Genomic DNA, 27,279 nt, shown 5'->3' with positions numbered 1-27,279 from the left:
CACATAGAGCTTCCCTGTGACCCAGCAATCCCACTTTTGGGCATTTACCCAAATGATCACAAACAAGACCATACTAAAACTACCAGCACAAATATATTTATTGCAGCATTACCATAGCTAAGATATGGAACCAACCCAGATGCCCCTCAGTAGATGAATGGATGAAGTAAATGTTGTATATATACACAATGGAATTCTATATCTCTATCTGAAAGAATGATATTGCCCCAGGAAATGGAAACTTGGAAAAATTATATTAAGTGAAGAAAGCCAGGTCCAAAGAATCATAGGTCCCATGGTTTCACTTATTAGCAATTGCTAGTGTATGTCTGAGACACGCAGAAATTGTTAGATAAGTTGATGTTAGGTGAAATGAACCGCAAGATAAGAATTCAAATTTATTTTTCTTTCCTGTAATTATTTCTAACATATTTATAAGATGATTTCTTTGTTACTTTGTATGTTCCTCACGCATGGTATAACCCCTGTTTTCACTGTATTTGATGTTGGTATAATTTGTGGAGGGGAAGGAAAAACATTTTTAAATAGGGATACAGGTGGACCCATTGCAACAATGGGATATACAAAACATTATGTCGAAAAAACGAATTTTACAACTTTGGGTGGGGGGAAGTGGGATAGGGAAACGGGATGTAAGGGGGGGGTGAGATTGGAAGGGATAGTAAGGAGAAACAAAGGAGTATGCAACAATGCTTGATAAGAAATGTACTCATTACCTTGCCCATGTAATTGTAACCCCTCTGACTGGTATTTTCACACTTAAAAAAAAAAACAGGATAAACCATAAAATATAAAGTGATTTTGATAAAAAAATAAAAAATTATTCAGAATAAATTATCAATAAAAAAACAATCTTTACAGAAGCAAACTCTCAGAGATATTACATGACTTTGTAAAGGATAAAGTGGCTGAATTTAATATAAATTTAGAAGTATGACCATTCAAAAACATAAAAAGATATTCTTTATTTCATTATATAACCCAAAGCAGAAAGTAAATGTTGTTTAGATGATTTTTTAAAACATAGTCTTTCAGGTCCTGGGAGGGTGGTTCAGTGTAGAGTGCTTGCCTTGCATGCATGAGGACCTGGGTTTGATTCCTCAGCACCACATAAGCAGAAAAAGATGGAAGAGTTGCTGTGAATCAACTAGTAGCACTAGCCTTGAGCTGAAGAGCTGAAAGACAGCACCCAGGACCCAGAGTTCAATCCCCACAACCAACAAAAACAAAACAAAACAAAACACAATCTCTCACTTTTGTGTGCTCAGCATTGTAACACTAGTGCTTCAGTCTAGGGCTAAGATTTTAGGTGTGGACATTTATCAACACTCCTGATTCACATTCTAATTGATAAAATGTTTAATCAATGTTTTGTTTTTACTAATTTTGCTTTTTGTAAATTCACATATACCTATAAAAAACAGAGTGGCCATCCCAATAACATTCTCAAAGTACTTCCTAATGATGACTTACAAAAAGTTGTATTATATTACAACAAGGAAAACAATGCTACAAATAAGGAAAACCAATACATAAATATTAATGATTAATAAAATAAAAAAACAAAACAATTACCACTGTTTCCAATATTTGAAATGTACTACATATTTGATTTATTATTTTCTCATATTGCTGTACATTTAAAACTGCCTAAGTCTATGATGTTAAACCAGAATTTTATAGGCTATCAATAGCCTTTAAAGTTACTCACTAAGATTATTATTTATGGTTCATCTCATCATTTGTATATGGCTTATACCATCATTTGTTCCTCGCTAACATATAAAGTAAGGAAGCCCTTAAATTTTAACAGGAACTGTGAAGGTAATGTCTTAAATCTTCACTCTGCTTCTTTACACAAACACTTTGCAACTTCTCATTAGTACAGTTTCTATAAACTCTGAAATGTACATACTTAGGAGTGTATGACTGCTACCATGAATCTTATATGCTTTGTGGAAAAGTTTTACAACCTGCTAAATAGTCTAAATTTTGGCATATATGAGCAAATTCCCAAAATTAAACATATTTAAAACATTAAAACTTTTAACAAACCTTAAAACTTTCTATAGTGTTCATTAACACAGGTTCCTTGTACAGAATAATTGAATTCCTCCTCCAACACATGCGTTGAACAACAAATGTCTGGAATTATTTTGTTTTTGACATGTCAATCTTGACTTTATTCTTAAATGTGTTATTATGTAAAAAATACATGGTTCTCAAATTTCACGACAATTCTTTTGAATTTAATTTTTGTGGAATTGTCTACTTTAAGAAAATCAATTACACTTTATATATAAAAAATGTTCTGTGCTTAATTCAGTAGTACATACACTAACATTGGAACAATAAAGAGAACAATAGCCCCTGACTGAGGATGACACGCAGGTTCGCGAAGCATTCCCGATTTTTAAAAGAACAGATGCTGGATGGGCTTTGGACAGAAGGGAATCTTTTTTTTTTTTTTTTTCTCTATAATATGGTTTACTGATCTCTTTATAATATGGTTTTCATGCATTATAAATGTACAAAAGAACAAATTGAAGTTATTAACCGTACACACACACAGCAACTACACCTTTGGAAAACACCATCATTTGACAATTGCATTGCATGGGCTCTTATCAGTTTTTTTTTTTTTTAATTTAATTTTATTTTATTTGAGAACATACTGTACAGAGGGGTTACAATTACATGGGCAGGATAATGCATACATTTCTTACCAAGCATTGCAGCCTCCTCCTTTGTTTACCCTTCACCTCCCTTCCCAGCCTCCCCCCCTCCCTCCCACCCAATCATACCCCCCCCCCCCACCGACATTGTAAAGCTGGTTTTGACATGATATTTTGTACTTCTCATTGTTGCAACAGGTCCACCTGAATCCTTAAACGACTTGTTTGTCCCCATCTCCTCCACATGTTATACTGGCATCAAATATAGTGAAAGCGGGGGTTACACTGTGGGGGAGGGACATACAAAGCAACAAAGAAATAATCTTATAAATGCGTTAGAAACACATGCATGAAAGAAACAAAAACATTAAAATACATATTTGAGGTTTCGATTTCCTAACATCACATTATCTGACTTTTTCCGCTTGACTCATACCTATACTAGATATTGCAAATAAGGGAAACCATGGGACCTATGTTTCTTTGGGCCTGGCTTACTTCACTTAATATAATTTTTTCCAAGCCTTTCCATTTCCTAACAAATGGGGAAATGTCATTCTTTCTGATGGAGGCATAGAATTCCATTGTGTATATATACCACATCTTCTTGATCCATTCATCTACTGAGGGGCATCTGGGTTGGTTCCATGTCTTAGCTATGGTAAATAATGCTGCAATAAACATAGTTGTGCTGGTAGCTTTAGTGTGGCCTTGTTTGTGATCATTTGGGTAAATGCCCAAAAGTGGGATTGCTGGGTCATTGGGGAGCTCTATGTGGAGTCTTTTGAGGAACCTCCATACTGCTTTCCAAAGTGGTTGAACAAGTTTACCAGAAGGGAATCTTAATGCATTGTTGTTGGGAGTTTAAACTTGTTCGAAGACTTTGGAAAGTAGTATGGAGGTTCCTCAAAAAACTACATAGAGTGCCTCTAAGACCCAGCAATCCCATTTTGGGCATTCATCCAAATGATCACAAACAAGACCATACTAAAACTACCAGCAAAACTATGTTCATTGCAGCATTATTTACCGTAGCTAAGATACATAACCAAACCCGATGCCCCACAGTAAATGAATGGATCAAGAAAGTGTATGTATTTGTGTGTGTGTGTGTGTACTGCAATTCTATGCCTCCATCAGAAAGAATGGCATCACCCAGTTTGCTAGGAAATGGAAAGACTTGGAAAAAATTATATTAAGTGAATTAAGCCAGGCCCAAAGAAGTGAAGTAAGCCAGGCCCAAAAAGAAACATATATCCCATGGTTTCCTTATTTGCAATAACTACTATGTGTCTGAGACAAGCAGAAAACATCATATAACTTGATGTTAGGCAACATGAACCCCAAGGACAGGATTCAAATGGTTTTTCTTTCTTGTGATTGTTTCTAACATATTTATAAGATGATTTCTTTGTTGCTTTGTATGTTTTTCCTGCAAGCTAAAGCCCCTGTTTTCAATGTATTTGATGTTGGTATAATTTGTGAAGGGGAAGAGAAACACAAATTGTTTAAATAGGATGCAGGTGGACCCATTAAAATGAGATGAACAAGTCGTTATGTCAAAAAATGATTTTGGCCGGGGGGTGGAGAGATGTAGATGGTGAGCGGGCTGGGGTGGGGGAGGTTTGGTAGGGGTGAGGAGTGGGAGATGGACAGGGATCGGAAGGGGAAAGAAAGGAGAAGGCAACAATGCTTGATAAAAAATGGATTTCTATGCTTCCATCAGAAAGAATGACATTGTCCCATTGGTTAGGAAATGGAAAGACTTGGAAAAAATTATATTAAGTGAAGTAAGCCAGGCCCAAAGACACATAAGTCCCATGGTTTCCCTTATTTGTAATAACTAGTATATGTCTGAGTCAAGCAGGAAAGGTCAGATAAGTTGATGTTAGGGGAATGAACCCCAAGACAAGTATTCAAATGTATTTTGTTTTTTTTTCTTTCAGGCAATTTTTGTCTAACATATTTATAAGACGATTTCTATGTTGCTTTTTATGTCCCTCCCACAAGGTATAACCCATGCTTTCACTGCATTTGATGTTGGTATAATTTGTGGAGGGCAAGGAAAAAAAAAACAATTCGTTTAACCAGGGATACAGGTGGACCCATTGCAACAATGAGATGTACAAGTCATTATGTCAAAAAATGAACTTTACAACTTTGGGGGGAGGAGGACCGGGTGGGGGAAGTGGGGGAGTATGGGAAGGGGTGGGAAGGGGAAGCAAAGAGGAGGCAACAATGCTTGATAAGAAATGTACTCGTTATCTTGCCCATGTAATTGTAACTCCTCTGTCAGTATTCTCACAATAATAATAAAAAAAAAGAAATGCACTCAATAACTCGCCCATGTAATTGTAACCCCTCGGTATGGTATTTTCACAATAAAAAAAGAAGCATAGGTCCTATGGTATCCCTTATTTGCAATAACGAATGTATGTCTGGGATAAGCAAAGAAGGCATGGTAAGGCGAAAAAAAGGAGGAGGCAACAATGCTTGATAAGAAATGTACACATTACCTTTTCCACGTAATTGTAACTCCTCTGTATGGTATTTTCACAATTAAAAAAAGAAAAGAAAAGGTCAAAAGCATGTGCATATGACTAGATAAGATGATGTTAAGGTAAATGAACCCCATGATAGGGACACAAGTGGTTTTTTATTTCTTTCTGTTGTTTCTAATATATTTATAACGTATGATGTGATTTTTTTATATGTGCGCCCCCCCCACAGTTAAACCCCTGTTTTCACTGTATCTGATGTTGGTGCACCTCCATCATATATATACACTTTTCTAATTTGGGGATGGAAAGGGAAAAAACAAAATGCTTAAATAAGGATACAGTATGACCCATTGCAACAATGTGACACACAAGACAGTATGGTGAAAAACGAACTTTACAATTTAGGCGGGGTGGGAGGAGGGGAGTGTACTTGTGGAGGTGAGAGGGAAGGGATGGTGGGGGAAAACAAAGGAGGAGGTAACAATGCTTGATAGGAAATATACTCATTACATTTTTATTAACTGTAACCACTATGTACAGTACTTTTACAATAAAAAAACATAAAAATATTCTTGGATGGAAGAGAATATTTCCCATATTTTACCCATTTAATATCATTAACAAAGAAATTAATGCAAAACACTGATATGAAGATATTTTGAATAAATGTGTGTGCGTATATATGTATGTATGTATGTATGTATGTGCATGCCTGCTCATTTTCGTTCTCAGAGTTAGAATTCAGTGCATCAGGTTCTCCCTAGGCCATTCCTCTCTAGATTGATGAGCTACTATATAAGCTATATCTACATTCTTGGCTCTTTCTAGTTCATTAATTTTTTTAAAAAAATAATTTCATGAATATTTTTTGTCCTGATTGGCTTCCAAGGGTTATCCACAGATCTCAGGTTCCTGAGCACATACCCGAGTAGACAGGATTACAGGTGTGACCAACCATCATAATGCTTTCAGAATAATTTAAAAAGTAGAAGAAAATTTACTTCATAAAGGCTTGTTTATCATCTCCTGCTTTTAAAGCATTTTGGAGTTATTATATGTGAATTTATTTCATTTTTGGATTCTTAAAAGACAGTAAGTGATGGTATTTAAAAGTTTTAATCTTTTTTGTTATGGGTCATGTGGCTTGAACTCTGGGCTTGGGCGCTGTCCCTGTGCCTTTCAGCTGAAGGCCAGTGCTCTACCCCTTGAACCACAGTGCCACTTCTGCTTTCCTAGTGGTTTATTGGATATGAGAGTATCACAGACTTTCCAGCCTGGGCTGGCTTTGAAGCGCAATCCTCAAATCTCAGCTTCCTCTGTAGCCAGGATTATAGGTGTTAGCCACCAGCTACCGGCTAGTTTTAGTACTTTTTAAAACGTATACTGGAACTGTGGAACAGAAGAAATTTGTCTCTCTTTAGACCTCAATTTATGAGCTCAACTCTGAGCATAACCCAATGTCACCAATACAGTCCGTGTTGAAGACAAAATGTGACAGAAAACAATTACCGTGGGCAATAATTGCTATCTTGGACAACATGAATATTGAATTGAGAGTGTAAGGGAATGGAGAGGATTTTACCTACTTTTTTATTGCTGACTTTTGGAAATTTTGACTCATTTCCTTCCCCACTGTGTGTCTTTGCGTCATACACTTAGTGCCTTTAATTACAATATTTCCTAACACTAAAATGGTAATAATATTAGAATTATAGCCAATGTTTTCTTAAGAATTAAGAGAAATAAAACTTGTGAAATACTTGACATAAACTTCTAGGAATGAGCTTACAATTACATGGGCAAGATAATGAGTATATTTCTTATCAAGCACTGTTGCCTCCTTCTTTGCTTCCTGTTTCCATCCTTTCCCATCTCCCCCCCACACCCCCCCTCCCACCCCCCCCCCCCCACCAAAGATGTAAAGTTCGTTTTTCGACATAAGGACTTGTTTCATCTCATTATTGCAATGAGTCCACCTGCATCCCTATTTAAACGATTTGTTTTTTCCCTTCCCCTCCACAACTTATACCAACATCAAATACAGTGAAAGCATGGGTTATACCATGGGGGACGGACATACAAATCAACAAAGAAATCATCTTATAAATGTTCGAAACAATTGCAATAAAGAAAAAAACAATTGAATCCTTATCTTGGGGTTCATTTCACCTAACATCAATGTATCTGACCTTTTCTGCTTGACTCAGACATATACTAGTTATTGCAAATAAGGGAAACCATGGGACCTATGTTTTTTTGGACCTGGCTTAATTCACTTAATATAATTTTTTCCAAGTCTTTCCATTTCTTAACAAATTGGGCAATGTCATACTTTCTGATGGAGGAATAGAATTCCATTGTGTATATATATATATCACATTTTCTTCATCCTTTCATCTAGTGAGGAGCATCTGGGTTTGTTCCATATGTTAGCCATGGGAAATAATGCTGCAGTAAACATAGTTGTGCTGGTAACAGACAAGGGTCTCATATCTAAAATATACCTGGAACCCAAAAAAATTAAATCCCCCAACAACAAATCCTCAAACAACTGCCCAATAAATAAGTGAGCTAAAGACTTAAAGAGAAACTTCTCTGAAGAGGAAAGGAGGATGGCCAATAGACGCATGAAGAAAAGCTCAACCTCTCTAGCCATAAAAGAAATGCAAATCAAAACAACATTGAGATACCATATCACCCCAGTTAGAATGGCTATAATCAAGAACTCTAATAACAACAGAGGCTGGAGGGGATGTGGACAGAAGGGAACCTTAATGCATAATTGTTGGGAGTGTAAACTTGTTCAACTGCTTTGGAAAGTAGTATGGAGGTTCCTCCAGAGACTCCACATAGAACTCCTCTATGATCCAGCAATACCACTTTGGGGCATTTACCCAAATGATCACAAACTAGCCAGCAGTTTTTTAAAATACTAAATAGAATGCAATAAGCATTACAAAAGCCTTTACATGTAACGAGAAACCAGAAGGAATGTTCTCTATTGACCATGCTCTGCTTCAAAGGCAGCCAGGTGGATAGCTTCCCATGCTGTAAATCAAACTGGTTTTATTATGTGTTGGCAGTATAAAAACATCAGGGACAGAATAATCAAGGAATGTTGTAGACTGAGGTTAAGTACATATGAAAATGTGCAAAACTGATGAAAATGTAAAAGTATCTGAGTAGTATATTGTGTTTTACATCATTTAATTTAAATTGCAAAAATAGGGAAGACCTAGAGGAATGAATTCTTTTTGATAGCCAATCAAAGGTCCTTAGAAGATTGAACTCTTTCCTCATTCTTGTAGAGAAATCATCAGATGAGAGGAACTCTATTGTTTTTTTGGTTCTTTCCATTTATACTTCAGTTTGAAATCTGAACTACATGAGACTGAAAGAAACCTAGAAAAATTAGACACGCAGGCTTTGGAAAGAGCCATGAACAAAAAATAAATAAAATACATATAGCCTTGTAAAAGGTCTAACTAAATTTATTTATATAGTCTTAAGTGTAAATAGAAAATGATTTAAACAATATAATGCAACAATGTTACTCACAAGACAATACGTTGGAAATAGTCTTGGGGGGGCATTGGGATGGAAGAGGGAGAAAAATAGGGGAAAGGATAACAAGTTATAAAAGAAATGAATTCATTATCTTACTTATGAAACTATAACCCCTCTGTACATTAACTTGACAATAAAATTTAAATAAAAAACATAAAATACATGATAGCAAGCAGCAATACAGGAGATGTGAGTGGGGGAAATACTGTACTATACAAAGAAGAATAAAACAGCTGTGGGGAGCAGTAATTTGACTTTAACATAAGAAGTAATAAACTTGCATACAGATTTTCAGCCTCATGTCAGTCAGTAAATAGGGAAAACAAAATGCACAATCAGTAAACCAATAGAGATAAAATAGAAACCTAAACAATTAAGGTGAAGAGATTACATGGACCAAGAAAAAAAAATGACACAATTATTAAACAAATAACAAGCTGGTAAGTTAAAAAAATATTACTAATAATTCTAGTATTGTTTTTTTACCTCACAACTTATAAGAACTACACTTCAAATCACAGTTTAATAGTATATCATTTTAAAAATAGGTTACTTATTATTGATTTCTTAATATTGAATATTTAATATATAATTTTAATTTCAGTAGCTATAGAAAAGAAAGTGCAACTAAGTTTAATAATATATTTCATGAATTGTACAATTGAGAAGCATTAGAATTTTAAAAAATAACATATCAATATTGCTTCATTTCTGTGAATTAATGTAATAATTCAAAATGTATTCTACACTTAGCACTCATCTTAACATCAAATAATAAATTATTGCACATGACTTGGTATTAGATGGAAGGGTTCAGCACTGTGGTAATATTCACACCACACAGTATATCAGAGTTTGACTCCTCTCATCTAGCTTAAATTGTGGAAATTTGATTTCTACATGCATGTTAAATTCCTACCTAGGTAACATCTATAAAATTATATACAATTAAATATATGAGGAGTGTTTCAGATGATACTTAAAAGTCACATTCATTAATTAATTTTATTGTTTTCTACCAAATAAATATTTATAGAGAGACTGAATTTCTGAGTAGATAGTTGATGTTGTATGGGTGCTTGATTACACATATTGAGGATTATTTTATATTTCTGCCATTGTTTCTACAATTGGATTTAATTTTCCATAAAGGGTTAAGTGTATTATATTGGATATATAAAAGTAAACTGAATGTTTATTATATTAATATTTTGTCACTTGTCTAATCCCAAGTTTAAATTATCCATATGTTTGAAGTAAAGAAAATAACAACAGATATAAAAAAGATAAATCAGTGTGTAGTGGACAAGTATTTTCACCTTTATTTTGATAGTTGTTCCTCTTTTACACTACAGAATATTCTAGGGAAAATGTGCTCAAGTCTGACCACAACTGCAGAATATTATGGTTTGGTCTATCATAAGAGAAGGAAGGAAGGGGTACCTTCCTTCCAAAAGTCTGCTCCCAGGTATGTGATCTGTTTTATGGTGGTGACTTGTAAATGAACATTTTTGACAGTCAACCTTGAAAAGCCATCTTGATAGACCATTTTTTGTAAGTGGTTACATTGGATTATCCATGGCTTTGCAAGGATGCCCGATTGCATCATTTTGAGACAATTAAAACAGGAATTTATTCAGCTGTTCTTTGTATCTTTAGGAGAAAAACCCATTGACTCTAGGCCTGGGGATCAATGGTGCCCAGAGAAGCTACTACCTTGAATAGTAATCCTAGACCTCTAAAAACAAAACAAAACAAAACTCCAGTAGGCACAGCCACTCAGGGCAACTATCACAGCCTACATGAAGTCAGGCAAAATACAGAAGCTGAGAGTCATTTAGCTGATAACGAATATATTTTTATGAGGCAGACTGAAATGAGACTTCAGAGAGAGGGTCAAAATACTGATCAGAGAGACTAAAATTGGCCACACGAAGATTGGAAAATACAATTCCTTGTAGAGCAAATAAATCTTAGAAAGCCTGTGCATATAAGAACAAAACAGCAGACCAACTTCCAGAAAAGTGCACTCTCTTAGAGGTCAGCTTAATGAATTATCAATGGAAATCTTTGCATTCTTAAATATTTGACCACATGTAGGAGAAGGCCAATTGCTGAAGAGAAAGAAAATGTCATCACTCTGTTACAAGGTCCAATATCACATTAGGAAGGAATCAAGCACAGATTTGTAATAAAAAGAGAAAAAAACATTCCAAATGAGGGTTTCATTTGTTTTGATGTAACAGTTTCTGATTTAGGTGCTAGCAATTACCAAACAATTGATCCAGTCCCACAGCTGAGTTGATATTTACTGCAGTATTCCCACATGAAGGAAAAGAGAAAATTTACAAATGTCTGATGAAATGAGTTGAGGGTGATGTGTTCTAATAGTGATATCTGAGCTTTAGACATAGATGAAGAGGGGGATTTTCTTTTATAAAAATCTCCCATTTTTAGCCTGGTGCCAGAGGCTCACAGCTGTAATCCTAGCTACTCAGGAAGCTGAAAACTGAGGACTGCTTTTCAAAGCCGGCCTGGCAGGAAAGCCCCTGAGCCTCTTATCTCCATTTAAACACCAGAAAAGCAGGAGTGGTACCGTGGCTCAAGATGAAGAGCACTGACCTTGAGTTGAAGAGCCCAGACTTAAAGCCCCTCGACCAACACCAAAAAAAAAATCTCCCTTTTGTTGGACTGCCTACATATTTTCCTAACATTCAACAAAGAAGCCATTTTATCACCCACAACATTTAAATCCTGTCCTAGCTACTGCAAATAGAATGATTTGTTATCTTATGTCAAAAAGTACATATTTTCGGGATCAAATACCAGCAGTGGTAACATTTTTTTCCAGTCCTTGAACTCTGGGCCTGGGCGCCCTGAACATGGTTATGCTTGTATGTGAGCTTGTTTATTTATTGGATTACTGCCCGTGAGGGGAATTACAGGGTTATAAGAGAGATCTATGTTTAGTCTTTTGAGGAAACTCCATACTGCATTCCAGAGGGGTTGAACAAGTTTAACTTCCCACCAACAGTGTAATAGAGTTCCCAATTGGAGCCGGGTGCTGGTGGCTCACGCTTGTAATCCTAACTACTCAGGAGGCTGAGATCTGAGGATCATGGTTCAAAGCCAGCCCAGGGAGGTTCTCAAATGGCTACACCCACGGCAGCATTTGCTATTATTAGTTTTCTTGATAATGGCCATTCTAACTGGGAAGAGGTAGAATCTGTCTTATAGATTTGTAGGCACCTTCTAGCTACAATAAATGAATGAATCCATGAAACCTGTATTTTTCTGAGTCTGCATTCCTTTCTCTTAGTATAATTTTCCCAAGCCTTTCATTATCCTTAAGACTGGTGAAAAGTCATCCCTTCTAATGGGTGAATAGAATTCCATTGTGTGTTTGTGTGTGTGTGTGTGTGTGTGTGTGTGTGTGTTTGTGTGTGTGTGTGTGTTTGTGTGTGTGTGTGTGTGTGTGTGTGTGTGTGTGTGTGTGTGTGTGTAAGATGACTATAGCCCCATGAGTTCATTTCTAAGCCTACTTTTTCATCTGTAATTCTGTAATTTCATATTAAATTTGGATTGCTTTCTCTACTGCATTGAAGAATATTGTTGGGATTTTGATGGGTAGTGCATTGTCAATTGTTTGAGGCAGTAGTGCAGTTTTCACAAAGTTATTTGTGAAAGCATTGAAAGATTTTGCATTTCCTTGAATCTCCTTCAATTTCCCTTTTTATATTTTTAAAATTTTCACAGTAGAGGCCCTTCACATTTTTGGTTAAATTAATTCCTAGTTTTGTTGTTGTTGTTTTGTTTAGATTTGATTTGATTTTGAGGCTAATACATATGAGGTTGTTTTCTGGATTTCAACCTGGATGTTCCCATTGTTGGTAACACAGAAAGACTACTGATTCTTGTGGGTTTAATACCCTTGCTACATTGCTAAAGGTTAGCAACACCTTTACTAACTTGAGGAAGGAAGGTATAGGGTCTTTAAATACAGGATCATTTCATCTGTACAAAGGGATCGTTTTACTTCTTCCCTATTTGGATCCCCTTTATGTTTTTCTCTTGCCTATTGCTCTTGCTAGAATGTCCACTACTATATGGAAGAGTAGTATAGAGAGTGGACATCCTTGTATCAGTCCAGCTTTTATTTTATTATTTTTTGAGTTTTTAAAATCTGGTTTAATTCAAACTGAGGAGCACATTGTGAAAATACATATGCATAAAAATCTAATAAATGCTAGACAAACAACATATTACTTTACAATAGAATAACCACAAATTTGAAGGCTCAAATTGAGTCTGTCACCTGTAAATACAACTTTATATTTGGCTCAAGTAGCTACTCAATTTCAAATGGTGCCAAGTTCATCCAAAGCGCCTCTTGACCCCCTCAGCCTTGGGAGGAGTTTCACCACAGTCTCAGTTGAAATCCCAGTCATCCCTTCAACTCTTGGGGCCAATTGATTCATTGGTACCCAAACACAACTGGAGGCTAGGGATTTCCAGTGGCCAAAAGTTATTGCACAGAGAACTCCATTCTAAGCCATACTCAGGGCTAAGAAGGTGTGAGATTAGCCCTTTAAACAGTGGTGTAGCATTAACACCACCATTAAGAAATAGCTCCTTAGTGAGAATGTACTAATTACTAGTTATCACAACAACAGAAAAAAGCAACATGGGAGCTTCACATTTCACATGAAAGACTAGCATTAACTGGGTCTGGCTTCACTCACATAGAGTGATTATTTTATTTTAGACCTAAGAGAAAATGAGTTCATACCAGTCATTTCTTCACATAAGATTTGTGTAGCATTAAAATTGTTTAACACTAATGATTAGGCCATGCAGGTAAAAAATGTGTGATTCTCCTCTGCCAAAACAGAAACACCCCATTTCGACTCCTGTCCAGTTTCCAAAAAAAAAAAACAACCAATATATACAAACATACACCTTTGTTATTGCACATCTTTCACACAAATCTGTGTATGTATTTTATATAATATATATATTTAAATACACTACACATAAAAAGACTATGGCACTTTACAGAATACATGTTTAACAAAGATCATTCATTACACCACAAATGTTTGAAATGATACAAAACCCTTAAATCATTTAATGTAACATTGTGAATTAAACCACAGGTTTAAAGCATCCACAGACTCCAAGACAAATATTTCTGCTTTAGAGTTCATTGAGAAGCCCAGCTTATCACAAAACTTTAAGCAACAGATGCAGGCAAAATTAATAAGACTTGTCTGGTATTAGCAATTGTTTTATTAAAAAAATAGAAAAATAGTTGTGGGTCAAGTGGTTTTTGAAGAGCTGTGTAGAAGAGTTTTAGTCTAGACTAAAATAGTTGTGGGTCAAGTGGTTTTTAAAGAGCTGTGTAGAAGAGTTTTAGTCTAGACTTCATTCCAGATTTTAATGTCTTCATGTGTCCACTGTTAGGTACATGCTTTGTCATACGCATACTCTGTATTATATTGAGGAAAGTTGCATGCATTCCTAGCTTCTCAGACCTTTTAATCATAAAGAGGTATTGGAGCTTATTAAAAGCTATTTCTACATCCATACAAATGATCATGTGGTTCTTGTCCCTGCTTCTGCTGATGGTGTATGATACATTTATTTACAAGTATGTTGAATCCAATTGTACCCTACAATGAATCCTGTTCACTATACCTCAAGCAGCACCATTTGTTGTTACTGGAAGTAACGGTTACTGGATGTGGAAACTGATCCCAGGAGAGGAATGGAACATAGAGGAATGACAAAGTTCAAGTTAATATGTGTTTTCCTTTTTACTGTACAAGAAAACAATCCCAAGGCTTGAAGGAAACTCTGTCCCTGACTTTTTCGAGTGTGTTCTTTACTCATATAAAACTTTTCTGTAAACTTTAGTTGATTATTACAAAAAGAAATAATGTGTTATTTGAAGGCCAGCATAGAACAAAAAGAAATAGCGTTGCTTTAAAAGTGTTCTACTGCAAAGAAACAAAGACATAGAAGTTTTAAAGTGCCTTATGTGTGGATATTTCACTCCTGAGATTATCCTCTTGTTGCAGGAGTCAGTTATTAATTACTTAGTCTGGTCCTGAGTTCTCCTTAGCAATAAGGATTCCAAAAAGCAGGATCCAGTGAGTATGATCAGCAAAAGGAGCCTCTTCTCTTAAAGGAGTACTCTTTTAAGGAGGGTCCCAAAGAAATATCTGTGTTGCTTTTGTTTGCTTGTTTGTTTAGTTTGTGCTGGTTGTGGGGCTTGAACCCAGAGGCTGGACCCTGTCATTGAACAGTTGCCTTTTCTGCCCACCTGCCTCCAAAGCCAATACTCTACTGTTGAGCCAAAACTCCACTTCTGGATTTCGGGTGTTTAATTAGAGATAAGAGTTTGACAGACTCTTCTGCCTGGGTTGACTTTGAACTAAGATAGTAAGAAAGCTATGTGATATCAAATGTAAAGACTTCTCTTTTGAAATGAGAAATATTAGATGAAATTTATTGTAAAGCTAATATTTGACAATTTTTAAAAGAAGAGAATATGTCCATCAAAAAAGCCATAACTTAAATAATTCAGCAAAAGTAGGTACACTGAATCATTTTGGAATTATTTTTTCTGCTTGGGAAGATTATTGAAGTTGTCATTCCTTTTGTGGAAGCTTAAAGTCACATTTCACTTTTTTTGTTGGTCGTGGGGATTGAACTCTGATCCTGGGCACTGTTCCTCAGCTCTTCAGCTCAAGTTGAGCACTCTACAACTTTAGGTCCAGCACCACTTCTGGGATTGTGGTTGTTAATTGAAGATAAGGGTCTCATAGACTTTCCTGACCAGGCTGGTTTTGAACCACAATCTTCTGGTCTCAACCTCCTGAGTAGCTAGGATTACAGGCGTGAACCATCAGCACCTGGCTCATATATGCCTTTATGTGCACTGAATGACACTATGTAGACAAAGCATGGAAATTTGAACCAAATGATGACATTGCAGCTTTTCAGAAAAATTGAGGTAGCAATAAATATATCTTTCTTTTCCATGTTGTTACATTAATGACTCATGGGACCCTTACATTAGCATCCACTGCCATCTGTATAGGTGTATTTAGTATCAGGAAATGTTCATAGAGAAAAATAGAAAGACTGAGATTTTTAGAAAGCCAAGGAGATTGAGTAGGAAAGAACAGCATAGAAGGAGATACATTTATTACACAGATATTAAGAACTAGCCTAAGAGATTTAGAATGCTAAAGGCAATGAAGAATAAGCTTAGTTGATAACTAGTTCTTCAATAACCAAAAATGGTTCTCTAGAACAGTTTCTGGTACACCGTAGTTACTGTCATTTATTCCTTCCATCGAGTTATTCCTTCTATTCTGTCAAAAGTGGTACCATGATTGACCAAAAAGATTTCCAAATGTCACTTAGACTATCCTTCTCTCTGTGATTAGCAGTTACCACACAAAATCCTGGAATCTTTGAATTTCCAGAATTAATCTTCACCTGACATCTAAGCACATTCCTGGCATTAGTTGCTTTGACCTAATGACCAAAACTTTTTTTTCAACAGAGTATATTATTATAAGTAAAGTAAATGAATAAGGGACTATTGTCAGGTGTCAGTATGGAAGGAGCAATTATATATTCAAAGTATGGTTTCTTTATTTTGCATTTACTAACTAAATGGTTTTTTTAATTGTGAAAATACTGTACAGAGGAGTTAAAATACATGGGCAAGATAATGAGTACATTTCTTATCAAGTATTGTTGCCTCCTCCTTTGTTTCCCCTTCCTATCCCTTAACATCTCCCCCATCTACACCGCCCCCCCCCCCCCGCCAAAATTGTAAAGTTCGTTTTTGAACATAACAAGTGGTATTTCTCGTTTTTGCAATGGGTCCACCTGTATCCCTATTGAAATGATTTGTTTTTTTCCATTCCCCTCCACAAATTATACTAACATTAAATACAGTGAAAGCAGAGGTTATATCCTGTCGGGGGGACATACAAAGCAACAAAGAAACCATCTTATAAATATATTAGAAACAGTCACATGAATGAAAAAATATTTGAATACTTTTGTTTTATTGCCAGTCCAGGGGCTTAAACTCAGGGCTAGGGCATTATTCCTGAGCTTTTTTTTTTCCTCAAGGCTAGCACTCTACCACTTGAGGCACAGCACCGCTTCCAGTGTTTTTCTGTTTATGTGGTACTGGAAAATTGAACCCAGGGTTTCATGCATGCTAGGCAATCACCGTACCATGAAGCCACATTCCCAGAACCCTAAATGAATTTCTTAAGAAGGCATTACATTTTGATTCTGTAACTATGTATCATAATTTTGGCCAGGTGCTAGAAAATGATGTAGAAAACAATACAATATGAGAAGTCCAATAAAGCTGGATGGAAAATGAATAACCGTCATGGTCTAGCTAGGGTACAGAGGGGCTTATGTCATGGAGCTGTTTCAATAGGCTGAGCGAGACAGCTCCTGACCCACAGCCCACCTCCAGAATGAGAGGGCCACCATGGGTTCTAGCCACATGGAGACAATGAGCCACCTCCTCCAGCACACATTCAACCAGTTCATGTGAGAGAGAGGGAGAAAGAAAGTGAGAAGTGAGAAGTACACTTAAGCCCTGTGCTGGTGGCTAAGAACTCTAATCCCAACTACACAGGAGTCTGAGAAATGAGGATCATTGTTCATAGCCAGCCCAGGAAGGAAAGTCTGTGAGACTCTTATCTCCAAAGATCTGCCAGAAAACTGGAAGTGGTGCTGTGGGCTCAAGTGGTAGAGCGCTAGTCTTGAGCTGAAGAGCTCCTGAATAGCGCCCAGACCTAGAGTTCAAGCCCCATGACTGACAAGAAGTGGACTTCCTACTACAAAAAGGGGACTGAATAGCACCCATTTAACTAGGGAGCATGGTAGAGAAGTCAGGCCTAGCTTCCTGTGAACTTGAGGTCATAAGTAGGTCACCCAGCATCTCCATGCCTTGTTTGCCCCAGTTGCAAAACTCAACACAGTGAAGGATACCCTTCCTCATGGGGATAGGGTAATGATGAAAGAGAGCCATGTTTTGTTTCATAATCCCACACCTGTTGCCCCATTAATAACAGGGGCCACCTGAGCCCTTTCCAGGTATCTTCCTGTCATATGCTCACAGAATTGTCGAGAACATAACCTGAAGGCCACTCCCTCTGTGCCTAGCCATGTTCCAGAGATCTCTCTATATAAATCCCTTGTTTCCTCACAACTGTCCTGTGAAGAAACTGAGTTCCGATGGTTGTGGCCCTACCCAGAGCTTTATCTGTGGTCAAGAATCGGCTGCCATGAACTAAGAGTTTGTGATAATCCATCTAAATGATGACTGAGCATGGCTCTACATGTCTACCATCCCAAGTACAGAGGACCAGGCCTGGTGGAGCATACATGTCACAGATAGGAGGACCACCGGAGCTCAGCCCAGCCTGAGCATATATTGTTTGTTTCTCAGAAATGCACAAGACAGAAAGGTGGCTCCTCAGAGCCAGGGAGAAGAAACAAGCAGGGAATCATGGTGCTCTCAGAGGGGTTTCTGACCCAAGTTGGGAATGGTGTTGGGGCGGTCACTCACCTGTGCTGCTGGGAAATGTTGTTGGCAGCTGATCCAGGTAGAGCGAGCAAGGATGGTGGCGGCATGGCAGACACATGGGCCCAGAGCAGAGGACCAGCGGCAGGGACCAGGTCAGGGCCTTAGGCCCGCTGCGATTTGAAATCCAGCACCACAGGAAGGGGTGAGGGGGCCGGGGCATGTCAATTTCCTACTATTCTCTAAAGTTACCTTGAATCTCTTGCTCAACACTCAGCCACCTCTACCTTCCTTAACTGCTGGTAGTGGTGTACTAAAAGAGGGAATCCAGGTGCTACCAGGCATCATGGAATGTGGGCGTTGCCACCATTCTTGTATCCCATTGGTCAGAAAGAAACATGATGTGATGCAATCAGCATGGGCAGAGTAAAGTTGACAGGGGCTCTCCCAGCCATTTTCTCAGGGAAATCTGTCCCATTCAGTTGGGACAAGAGGGAGACCGCTTTAGCTGGATGGCTGCACAGATTTTTGTTTATTTCTGTTTGTTGCCAGTCCTGCACCTTGAACTCAGGATCTGGGCACAGTCTCTGAGCTGCTTTTGCTCAAGGATGGCCCTCTACCACTGGAGCCACAGGGCTTCTGGCTTTGTTGGCACTGAAGTTGGACAGGAGTCTCAAGGACTTTCCTCCTGAGGGTGACTTTGACCATGATCCTCCCATCACAGCCTTGTAAACGTCAAGGAGGACTGTTGAGAGCCACTGGTGCCTGCCTAATCATTGGTCTTGCTAATGTTCTTGCACAGACCAGTGAGTTTCCTATCCTTGAGTTTAAGTGGTGGGAGCTGGACCCCACAGTTGGAATCCTGGTCCTGCCACCTCCAAATGGCAGGAGATCCTAAGACACTCATTCATATCCATATGAATACAAATGGGATGGGATATATGTCATGATTGAATGGGCAGTTCTTGAATGATTCTAGGATAAAATTATACATAATTATATTATAGGACACTAATCGATGTTATTCAATACTTTATTAAGCATTTAAACAATCACATTCATAAAATGGAGGAATAATGAAATACCTAAGAATTGTGCCTCACATACTATAAAGGTGCCATTTTTCTGCCAGGACTGGGATTTGAACTCATGGTCTGGGTAACACTGTTGTACTGTGTAGGAAGGGGAAACTGGCCTCCTTGAAGTCAACAAATTCAAGTCTGTTCCTTAGGCCTGAAATCGATCCCCACCTATTCATGTACAATTTATATATATGATTTATATTTATATACATACGATGACTCCATATTGCATTCAGTGTAGTTATTTTATTTTTTTGTTTTATTTAAGTATTGATCATTTATTTTATTGACTATTATGGCACATAGAACATTGGTTACATTGATTACATATGATATAGGCCTGCATATGTATTCCACTTCATACCTGACACCCAGGACATTCACAGAAAAGGAAAACGTGTCAGCATCAGCTTCTTACTCAAGGATTCATTGTTTGGGAGTGCTGGTTTCTGAACTCATGGCCTTCAGGGCCAAATTCATGAAGGGGTAAGTGTGAACACGCCCTCCTGGGGCAAACTGAGCTGACAGGCTGTTCCCAGGACCTGAGATCGAGCCCAGGAGTTAAAAAATATGAACAGATTGACATGCAGATGACAGTACACTAATAAATATGTATCTTTATAGAGTGCCAGAGATGTCTATACATTATTTAGTTATATAGACTACATTCCTACCAATTCTTGGGTATTTATTATGCGTCCATGTAATTAATGTTATTCTTTTCATCCTTACACTATTAATGAAATCAACCAGTGTCCTGAAATTATTGCATTCCTGTAAATAATAATATTATTTTAATGCTTCAAATATAAAATCAATCAGACTCGTGAAAACATGCTGTCTAATTTTATAGGAGCATCATTAATGATCAACTCATTCAACTGTGACATTGACAAGAATCCATTGTTATTCCTTTGGATGGGAACCAGTTTCTTAGTATTTCCTGCCATTGGTTGGTCAGATCTTATGTTGCCACTTGGGCCTATGGCTTCCCTAATAGTCTGCCAAACTTCAGCAATGCAAGGGGAAGTACCCTTTGCAATATTGTCATTCAGACCCAGGAGGGTCACTGTGCAAAGGAAGAAAATGTAAAAAGGCCACATTTTTTCTGTGCATTGTTTTCCCTGAAAGGCCTGAGTGTCTAGGATCCCATCAGCAGCTGTGGGTCCAGTGGCTGCACCCCAGCCTAGAGTGATCAAAGCTGAGGTAGAATTGCCACTACCTGAGTTCAAGCCCTGTGCCTGACAAAATAAAAAAACCATACATACATACATACATTAAAAATATTTAAAATATTATGAGGATCCGTGGCTTGTAATTCTTGCCATTTTTTCTGCAAGGTCTGGGATTTGAACTCAGGGTCTGGGGAAATCTGCAGCACATTGGGGGATGGGATAATCACCATGCTGGAAGACAATAAAGAAAGGCCTGTTTCTAGGGCCTGAATTCAAAAATAATATTCGTATACATTTTAAATACATGATTTATATTTACGTGCACATGTTTATTGCATGTTGCGGTTAGTGTATTCATTTTTTATATTTTATTTATTTATTATGCATTTGAGTGAGTATGATTACACATATAACATTTTTTGCATCCTATTACATAAGACATAGATTTGCTTATGTATTCTACATCATTCCTGAAGCCCAGGACTTTCACCGATAAGGAAAACAAGTGGGACAATTGGCTTTTCCAACAGGATTAAGTTTTTGCCAGTTCTGTGCCTTGAACTCAGGGTCTAACAGGCCCACTTCATGAAAGGGTAAATGTTAGCACACCAGTCTGATGCAAGTGAAGTTGATGGGCACATTTGAGGACCTGAGATCAAGCCTAGGAATGGTCAATATATAAAAAGATTGATGTTTAGATTGCAGTGTGTGTGTGTGTGTGTGTGTGTGTGTGTGTGTGTGAGTGTGCATGTGTGTGTATATTAACATATGTATATGCATCTACAAAGGTATACAGAGAGAGACAGATATTTATGTAGATTCCAATATCTAACCCAACATATTCTATTACTACCAATTATTTGGTCTAAAATTATGCCTCCATTAATTAATCACTGTAGAATACTTAATAAAGAATTAATCAATGACCTATATTAATTGCATACAATCTTATACTGGAATGACTATCTAATTAGTAATTCAGTTAGTACATTTCAAATATTCTATTAGTGTTCCTGTAGATAGGAACAAGTTTCTTAAGATCTTCAGCCATGTGTAGGTGGCAGGCTTAGGATCGAAATCAGGGCCTAGGTATCTGGGTGGGAATGATGCTTCACTGACACCCCCCCAGCCTTTATCCATGCAAGGTCACGTACAATTTTCAAGCCAAGTCATTGAGCCCCAGGAGGGTCACAGTGCTAAGTAAACAAAAGTAAACCTGTTGTGTAAAATTACCTGGTTTTTCCTCATCCATTTTTGTTGGTTTACTGTATTTTTGCCAGTGCTGGGAATTGAACTCGGGTCCTAGGATCCCTGGATCATCTGTGGGTGTAAAAGCTGCATCCCAACCTAGGGAAATCATGATTTAGGACACAAAAAAATACTTCCTTGAGCAAAAGGAGATCAGGGAAAATGTCTAGACTCACAGTTTCAGCCTCAGGACCTGCCACAAAAAAAGAGCCAGTAACTCCATGTGTCTGTGTATGTAAACATGTATATGAATTTGTGAAGATCCAGAGTTGCTATGAAGAAAGGCACCTAGCTAGGAAATTTGCTTTGAATAGAATGATTTCTTAGCACAGAGTGTGCATTCAAGACAGTGCATGTTCCGGGGCTCCCCTCACTGTTCCCAGTTAACCTGAGGGGGTCTCCATACCCCAGGCTGCTGGAGGAAATCTGCCTCATTGTTGGAACAGGCAGACAAAAAGCCTCACTCCTGTGCATCTGGGTAACAATTCATCCAAGCCAATTAGTGAGGATGAGTGTGCCCAGGCTGTTAAGGTTAGGAGAAAAAGGCCTCTTTGTACCCCAAGCAATCTCTCTCCCCTGTGCTCTGTTTTGACTGGAAGCTTTCATTTGTGCCAACTGCATGGCAGACCAAGTTCCCTACACTCATTCTGTCTTTGTAAGACTATGTTTCAGTGTTGAAACAAACTGCTACCATTAATTCAACAGTCCTTCTGTTAGGCAATTAGGGAGCTGAACAAAATGAATTGATTCATTATTGGCAACGGTGCCTCCGTGTGTGTGTGTGTGTGTGTGTGTGTGTGTGTATGCGCGCGCGCGCGCGTACATACACCGTCTTGGTGATTGAACTATGGACCTAACCATTGTACCTGAGTTTCTCCTGTATAAGGCCAGTACTCTACCACTTGAGCCACAAAGCCACTTCAGGCTTTTTTCTAGGGATGTGGTACTGAGGATTCAAACCCAGGGTTTCACACACAAAGCAGTCTACCCTTAAGGAACATTCCCAGCACTTCACTTCAGGTTTCTTTCTTTCTTTTCTTTTAAGTTGGAGGAGTTGAAGTCTGTGCCTGGGTGCTGTCTCTGAGCTCTTCATCTCAGTCTAGCACACTACCACTTGAGCTACAATGCCCCTTCAGGCTTTCTGGTGGTTTATTGGAGATAACCATCTCAAGGAATTTCCTGCCAATGCTGACTTTGGACCGTGATCTGGGATAGTTTTGAAATGAGATCCTCAGCTTCCTGAGCAGGCAGAATGATAGACCTCAGCTAAAGACATCTAAGCCATGACACTTTGCTGCAAGTGGGTCCTTGGCTCAGCATGGTAGAAAATTAGCCATGAGCCCAAGAAGAAAGTCAGCATCTATGCTCTGATTTCAAGGTTCATGATGGAGTAACCTAAACCAAAACAATTTTCTGCAAGAGACAAGTCACTAGAGTTTAGTACATACATAAATTTGTCCCTGCCTTGGGGACATATCTGAGCCTCAACTTTCTCATCTGCACATTCATCTTACTTGTGTAGCTCTTATAAGGACCAGATGAAAGAATAAAACTTGTGAAAGACTTAGCACATAGCACCCTGTGAAGGATTCAGCACTCAGTACCCCATGGACAATCGAGAAGTACTCAACACCCAGCACCCTAGGAAGGACTCATCACATAGCTATATCCCACAAATTGTCATTAGAATTAGGGTACTTTCTTCAGTATCACCATTCTTTCAGATACACGTCACAAACCTCACAAGTTCACATCTAATGGTTTAGAGGGGTGTTTTGTGGGGGAGAGTCATCAGCCTCAGGGATTTCACTCATAGGTTGGAGGTACTGTCCTAAGATCTTTTCCTCAAGGATAGATCTCTATCACTTTCAGGCACAGCTCAGAATCTACCAGACTTCCTGCCAGGGCTGAGTTTTCAACCCCCAGTGTCTGATCTCCCCCCCTGAGCAGCTAGTGGTGAGCCATCAGTGTCTGGTTCCATGATGCTCTGGCTGCAGCTATTGACCTCTGGCTAAGTTAGGTTAGATGACAGCTGTCAGTTTCAGACTCCCAGCTTGCTCTGTGATGAGGTATTTGAAATCCTGCCTTTCTATAATTGCAGTCAGAACATTCTAACTTGTTTGTGGTTCCAGTCCTGGGGCTTGAGTAAGGGCCTAGACACAGTCCCTAAGCTTTCATATATGTATAAAACAAGACAGCGATGTCTGTATATTATTTAATTATATATATTATATTACTACCAATTATCAATAAATTATTCCTTCCTGTATTGAAATGTAATGGTTGAATACATAACAAATTATTAATTGAAAATTTCAATATAGTATAGTTATTGTGTATAATTTTATAATATAATCATACACTAATGTAATTGTTACTTTACAACATTCCGTTCATAAGGATGTATATCGGAATGCATTTCTTAGGATATCCTACCATTCATAGGTGGGAGTCCTGGGATTCACACCCCAGGCCTAGGTTTCTGGTTTGGGTTATGGCTTCCCAGATAGCCCACCAAAATTCAGCAGTGCAAGGTCATTTACACTTTCTGAGCCCTGCTTGCAATGCAAAGGATAAAACAATGTAAAACCGCCTCTGATACTTCCCAGTTTTAACCTTCTCCTTTTTCACCCCTCTCTTTTCTTCTTTTTTCTTTTTGGTTTTGGGGTCAGAACTCTGGGTCTCTGTGCTGTCCCTCAACTCTTCAGCTCAAGGCTATCGCTCTACCACTTGAGCCATAGCACTACTTCTGGCTTGTTTCTGCTTATGTGGTACTGAGGAATCGAATCCATGGCCTTATGCATGCAAGGCAAGGACTCTATTACTGCTCTATTACTGAGCTACCTTCCCAGCACTTTTTTTTTGCCAGTCCCAAGATTTGAATTTGGGTCCTAGGATCTCAGGATGGGCTGTGGGTCCAGAGGCTGCACCTCAGCCTAAGATGACGAAGGTGAGGAAGAGTTACCACGAGCTGAGTTCAAGCCCCAGGCCTGGCCAAAAAAAATTAAGGCCCTGGCTTGGAATTTGCACCATTTTTCTGGCTGGCCTGGGATTTGAACTCAGGGTCTGGGTAACTGTGGCACTGTGGGGGAGAGGAAGCTCACCGTCATTGAAGACAAGAATTTCAGTCCAGTTTCCAGGGCCCAATTCAGGCCCCAGCCCTGAAAAAAATAATATTCATATATGAAATCTATTTACATACATGGGTTTACTCCATATGACATTTATTACCCATATTTTTTATTTTATTTAGTATTATTACATATATAACATTTATTTAATCTTATAACATGGATTTATTTGAATATGGATTATACATCATACTGAGACCCAGGACTTTCATAGAGACGGAAAAAAATGTGTAAAAATTGGCTTCTGACTCCACATACAAAATTTTGGCCATGCTGGGATTTGAACTCACAGCCCACAATGCCCAATTCATGAAAGGATCAGTTGTAGTACAAAAGCCTTTGGCAAACTGAGCTGCCAACCAGTTCTGAGGACCTGGAAACAAGCCAGAGTAGTGGTTGATAGATAAAGATAGAGGTGTAGATATAGATATGGATATAGATATAGTTATAGATAGATAAATAGATGTGTAGTTTGCAATATATATGAGAGAGAGACAGTGTGAGGATATTAAGTTATATATATTATGAATTATTATTAAATTATGCCTCCATTTAATGAAGTATCATTGTTGAATACTTATTAAAGCATTAATGTAAAAGTAGTCAGTATTCTTTAATTGGGAGAATTATACAAAATAGCTAAAATGGAAGACATAATCCAATAATTTTTGTGTGGCCTTCTATAAAACAATCATGAACTAACTGCAAATTCAATTGTTACTTTTATAACACTCCATTAAACATTCACATGAATAGGAAAGACTTTCTCAAGATCTCCCTCCATTTGTAGGTGGCAGCCCAGGCATTGGAACTCCAGGCCTGGGTAGTTTACTTCATAATCCAAACCATTAGAATGACACTGTGAATATTTCAGTTTGTCATAATGAAAAAAAGAACAAGAAGAAAAGAAAGCCAGGTGTCATTTGTTCCTGCCTGTAATCCTAGTTCATCAGGAGTCTGGGAGGTAGAGAATGCCAGTTTGAATTCAGCCAGGACAGGAAAGTCCACAGCACTCTTATTTCTGAGGGATCAAAGGAATAAAAACTCGTCATGAGTGGGGCTGTGGCTCAAGAAAGAGCGCTACCCTTGAACAAAAGGACCCCAGGGGCAGTGCCTAGGCTCATAATACAAGCCCTGGACCTGCCAAAAAAAAGCAAAATAAAAAACAAGTAACTCCATGTTTCCCCATGTATGTATGCATGCATTTCTATCGGTAAAGGTCCAGAGTCCCTATGATGGAAGGCATCCAGCTAGAAAATTTGCTTTGAATAGAATGATTTCAAACCACAGACCGTGCTTTTAAGACAGTGCATGTTCCGGGGCTCCCCTCACTGTTCCCAGTGTAGCCTGAGGTTTTCTGCACACCCCAGGGTCCTGGAGGAAGTCTGCCTCATTGTTGGAACAGGCAGACAAAATTCCTCACTCCAGTACAGCTGTGTAATAAACAACTCAGTCCAGGCCAATTAGTGAGGAGGAGTGTGGGCAGGCTCTAAAGGCCAGGAGAAAAAGGCCTCTTTGTACCCCAAGCTATCTCTCTCCCCAGTGCTGTTTTGACAGGAAACCTTCATTTGTGCCACCTCCCATGGCAGGCCAAGTTCCCTGCATTTATCCTGTTTTTTTCAGACTGTGTTCCAGTGTTAAAATAACCTGCTACAATTATTTCAAAGGTCCTTTTGGCAGAAAACAAGGGAGCTGAACATAATGAAATGATTCATTATTGACAACGGTGGCTTCCTTGGTTTCTGGAAGCTTGCTAAATCTAAGCACATGTGTAATATCACAATGCTCCCTGTCATTTAGGGCTGGTGATGCTCATCAAGTTTTGAAACCTTTGACCTCTCCTAGTTTGGCCCCGGATGGCTAGGTTTTGGGGTTGAACACAGGGCCTGGGTGCTGACCATGAGCTCAGAATAGAAGCTCAGTGTTTTACCATTTGGTGTCACACCTTCACTTCTGGTATCTGTGTTTGTGTTTGTGTATGTGTGTGTGTGTATCTGTGTGTGTGTGTGTGTGTCTGTGTGCACATGTATGTGTGTGCATACACTTGTCCTGGAGATTGAACTCAGGACCTGAACGCTGGACCAGAGTTTCTCCGGTAAAAGGATAGCATTCTATCACTTAAGCCACATAGCCACTTCAGGCTTTTTCTAGTATGTGGTACTAAGGAATTAAACCCAGGGATTCATACAGGCAAAACACTCTACACCTAAGACACATTCCCAGCCCTCCACTTCAGGTTTCTTTCTTTCTTCTTTTTGGAAGTTGGAGGAATTTATGTCTAGGCCTGAGTGCTGTCCTTGAGTTC

General features: G+C 38.3%; 1 non-coding gene across 1 annotated transcript; it reads left to right on the top strand.

The window, feature by feature from the left end:
- The first annotated feature begins 2,334 nt into the window (after nt 1-2,334).
- LOC122098004 lies at nt 2,335-2,436 on the top strand. Its single transcript, XR_006145636.1, has one exon. It is a non-coding gene; the product is annotated as a U6 spliceosomal RNA (small nuclear RNA).
- The last annotated feature ends 24,843 nt before the right edge of the window (nt 2,437-27,279 follow it).

The sequence above is a fragment of the Dipodomys spectabilis genome, unplaced genomic scaffold (genome assembly GCF_019054845.1).
Source record: "Dipodomys spectabilis isolate Male_0828 unplaced genomic scaffold, ASM1905484v1 ptg000449l, whole genome shotgun sequence".
Taxonomy (NCBI): Eukaryota; Metazoa; Chordata; class Mammalia; order Rodentia; family Heteromyidae; genus Dipodomys; species Dipodomys spectabilis.
Note: the sequence above shows the minus strand (reverse complement) of the source record. Positions and strands in the feature narration are given on the sequence as shown.